Source organism: Limulus polyphemus, unplaced genomic scaffold (assembly GCF_000517525.1).
Source record: "Limulus polyphemus unplaced genomic scaffold, Limulus_polyphemus-2.1.2 Scaffold306, whole genome shotgun sequence".
Taxonomy (NCBI): domain Eukaryota; kingdom Metazoa; phylum Arthropoda; class Merostomata; order Xiphosura; family Limulidae; genus Limulus; species Limulus polyphemus.
In genome coordinates, this window is record NW_013665916.1 from 49,748 (window position 1) to 54,607 (window position 4,860).

The window sequence follows — 4,860 nt, forward strand, 5'->3', positions numbered from 1 at the left end:
TGCCGAATGTGTGTGTCTCGTCGTGTGCCATCACTATAAGGGATTAGAGTATACTAAACTTTACACATTATATACGTTACACTGACGTGACGTATAGGCAGTTCATTTAACTGTAATATGTAATGTACATTTTTTGAGGCGTGGTTAATGAAAGTGTTCCAAAATGCTACATTAATTTTTTGATGACCTAGTATAATTTAATCTCATAAAATGATGTTGTTCAAGATAATGTGGCTGTGTTGAAGAAAACTGTAAACATATTCAGTAACTAAGCAATGTATCCTTTTATTAACTGTAGTTATATATAAAAACAGCATTTCAGATATTACTTCCGAGTGACTAAATGTATTAACAGTGTTTTACATTTCCATAATGATATTTTTACATCTTTTCTGTCACTTTTGAGTTTAAAACAAAGTAGAACTCATTATAGTTTAATAATAAGTGTGCTAATTATTGAAAAAGTGTTTTTATGTGCACATTAGGTAATATATGCATTAATTTAGTTTTCTTTAGTTCAATACGATGAAATGTTATGGTGTTGAAAAAAAGCCGTGAATGCTTGAGGATATTGAAATAGAACTGCGTTTTTTCTATTTTTTTGGTATTTATTATGATATTCAGCTATTTACAGAAATTCTTACAATTAGTAAACATTTTTCTTGCAACTTATCCAAGTAATCATATCCAAGCATGTGTCAAACGTTGGTTTTAGGGATCAACACAATTTGTATAGTCATATTTCAACTTTTGTATAGCTCAGATTTTGATAAAGTTTTACATCTTTTGCTTTATTTGTATTTTCCAAATCATAAAAAAAAGTAATCTGTGTTAAAATTGTATGTGTGTACATAGGCAGGATGGAGCTAGGCTCATTTTACTAGTTTAATGGTGTTTGGGTGGTATTTTAGGAAGAGTTCAATACATGTTGTATAGGTTTTATAGCAAAAAATGCTGCATTATTAACATTTTTTACAGTATTTCAATAAGCCAGACAGGACATAATAGTTTTTTAATGGATTGGGCAATAACATTTTGACATGATAGTCAACTTTTCAAGTAATTATTCTTTCTATGTATTCAAATTCTGCAATTTCTTTTCTTAATGCTTTTACAATGTGGAAATGATCATTTAGAGACATAAAGAAATGTTTGGTAGCCTCAAATTATTGGTTTGTGTTAGGTGCACAAACCTTGCAGTGGGTGGCATTGAAATTTTTTCAGGTTATCTTTAAGTGACACCTAATCAGTTATGGATTTTTAGTATTAAGATGTAGAGTAACTAACTTTATGAAAAAAAGAAGTGTAAATCACATGTTACCTGTGCTAGTGAGTAGTTCATTTGCTTGGAATCCAAAGCTAATAATCAAAATATGAGGCACTGTTCCCTCCACACTTACCAGTTAATCTGTATAGATCACAGTCTTGATCATAAATATTTCAATACAGTTTACACGTACGTAATCTCATTATTTTTGAAGTAAAATGTAGTTTTTTGCATCTTACTAGTTGGTTGCATTTTGATTAAACAATAATAGGTTCATTGAATTTAAGATCAAGGAAAAGCTTTTATTTTCAGACTTGGTCTGTTGACTGTATTTCAATTAAACTGTAATCTTTCCACCATTTATATAATGTAGTAAGTTACTACTCATATTTAATCTCTTGACTGTATTTGGATGAGACTGCAATCATTCTAATAAGTTAAACAGTAAAAGGTTCATTTTATTTAAGATAATCATAATCTTTAGTATTCACAATTGGTCTCAGTGTATTTTGATTAAAGTGTAATTAATTCTTATAGCTGTAAAGCATACTACTCAAGATCAGTCTGTTGGTTGTGCTTCAGTTAAACAATAATTTCATTTTTGAAATATAATAAGTTAACTTTACAGTAAAAAGTATGCAAAAATTATAAAAACTGGTTAGAAGTAGTGAAAATAAATTTAAACTAACTAAAAGTATAAAACTTCAAAATTTTTGACACCAGTATACCACAAGGATTAGAAACACAGTACAAAATAAACCCTATTGTAGGTGTGTTGAACAATGGAGATGTATCATCTGGCCAAAAATATTGTTAACCAGCTATACTGATGGCCAGTTTGATTTTAGTTCTATTCTAAGTACATGGCATGGCTTAGTGGCTTTGCACTTTGGACTTATAATCAGATGGTTGCAAGTTTGAGGCTGGCCTGCATCATGCTGTTGTGTCCTTGAACAAAACACTTTACCCCACTTGTTTCAGTCTATCCAACTGTATGATGGATACCTAGCTCTTAGCTATGGGTTAACCTGTGATGGACTGGCATTCCATTCAGAGGGAATGAGTAACCGTTTTCATCCACTTGTACCATTGGAACCAGAGTTCAAAAGCACCAGCCTTATGTGACTTGGGCACAGTAAAGGGTTTAACTTAACTGACATAGCTTACTCTTACCAGTAGTCATTATCAAGTGAGCTGTATGTTTCGTAAAATGAAATGATGGTACAATCTAAGTAACATCTTAGAGTAAATGGTTTTATTGGATGTCTTTTTTTGTTTTTTCACTAATGTATATTAATTTTTGATCAGAGCAAGCTACGTACTTAGAGTGAATCTAAAAATCAAGTTAATTAGATATACTTTTCTTACATTTTTTCTTATAAACATTAGAATGCATTGTTTCATCAGATGGATTTCCTCACTGCTAATGGTATTTTCTACCATAAATCCAATAATTTATTATCAGGTTTGGACAGCCTAGGATATTTAGCTTTGTCTTAAATACTTTATTAAGCTAACAATGTAAAGAAAAATCTATATATTAAATGTATAATCATTAAAATTAAAATTAGGTATAGTAAAATTAGATATACTAAACTTCCTAACCAATAGTATTAATTAAAGTTACAATAAAGAAATAATACAGTACATCTTACTTACTTACAGAATACATAGATGCTAGCTATTGGCTTCAAGTACTGTCTAGATTTTGTATTTTTATTACTGAGCTCAGTGGATAAATTTGTTTGGCTCTGTCAAGAAAACTTTAATTAGTTAACAAGAATATCATCAACGGCATCTGATTGCTAATTTTTTACTGTAGTCTTTCATACTAAGATTTATTATGTATGAAAATTCTAGTTCAAATACATATAAATCTGAATCTTGTGGGATGAAATTACCTTCAAGGTGAATTCTTCATATTTGTTGGATGACTTGTTGGCCAAATTGCACAAGTGTGTTGTCAAGTAAAAAAATACATGGCTTGCAAGAATTTGTTTAGTGTGAAACAGAGGTAATTTTTTGTATGTGACATTGTCATAGATACTTCTGTGTTTAACTGACACAGAGCATTAATTTACCAGAAGCATTAAAATATCTTGAAATTGTTGATGAAAGACATATATATGTCTTAATATATTAGGAAGACCAACATAAAAATTAATGAAATCAAGTTTTTCTAGAATTGACAGTACTTGATAAGATCTTGGCTAACAAAAGGTGAAACTGATGGTAATCAATACACTAAAGCAGTTCACTATTACTATTAACAATTTCCAGAAGAAATGAAGTGTAGACATGAAAAGTCTTCAACAGATCATGATAATCTCTAAAGCTTCTAAACCGTAATCAATAGCAAGAATATTTTTAGGTTTCGCACAAAACTGAATTTATCTAGAAAGAAAGCTTTTACTGAAATTGCTCAGATACCACAAATTACAAGAAGAAAATTAGATTATCTGTGTGATTTTGATAAGGTTTTATCTTTATTACTTCCCATGTTCACTCAGGTTAACAGGTATGTATTATTTACTGTCTTTTCATCTAATTATGAACAATACAGACTTCTGAAGTATGAGTGATCTTAATCATGATGCATGAAACATTTGAGTGTAAGTTTAAACAGGTCAGTTATGATTTGTATGTCGAAGTGGTAATCTTAGCATACATGTGTAATTAATAGCCGAATTACATGTGATAGTTCTATATTTTAATATATTTGTTTTTAAAGATATCTTGATGCTTATGAGAAGATTCACTTCCATGGAGAGGTTCCTGACAACGACCAATCTTTGGAAAACCGAGCTCGTAAATCTTCAATGCTTCATCTGGTGCCCATGAATTACAACTACGCACAACATGATGTCCCAGGTAAAATAATATTGTGATTGTTTTTGTTTTAATTAACATGTTTTCCCATTTTGCTGTAAGGCACTTAGTTGTGAGAAAAACATAAACATTTTATGAAGGTTTTTTGGTATTGTTAATTTGGATAACTTTACTTCTCAAACAACATTATTTACGTGTAGGTAATATGAAACTGAAGTATATTTTAATTTCATATATATAAATAAGAGCAAAAAGTTTTTTCTTGTATTTCAAAATGTGTACTAGTTAGTGGAAAGTTTCCTAAGTACGAAAATGATCTAATACACATTTATTCGTAAACATACAGTATGCCATCAACTGAATAACATGCTATCATATAATGACACTTGTACTGATCACACATTTTGTTGACTGCTGGTACAGTATCTGACTTTTTTTGGTTACTATAGCAACATGGTTCAACCTTATTGCATCATGTTGCACGTTGTGGACTACTACATTTTTACATTATTAGTAGTGCTGGAAGTGAAAAAAATTAATAGACATACAGAATTAACAACCCTTCCAGTAATTCTTGAGTATATTTTTTACAAAAATAATAATTCTAAAATTAGCATCTAGTGGTTGAACTTGAACTACAAATAATTTTTGTGTACTGAATGTATTTTTTGGATTTGTAGTGATTTTGGATTTATTGTATTTAGTAACATTTAGCACAGTTGTTTAATATTTTCATTGCAATTCATAATTAACTAGTTCAAGTT

The 4,860-nt window shown here is 29.8% G+C and overlaps 1 pseudogene; it reads left to right on the forward strand.

Annotated features, from left to right (window-relative positions):
* LOC106457232 overlaps window positions 1–4,860 on the forward strand; it is a 58,394-nt pseudogene that overhangs the window by 11,041 nt on the left and 42,493 nt on the right.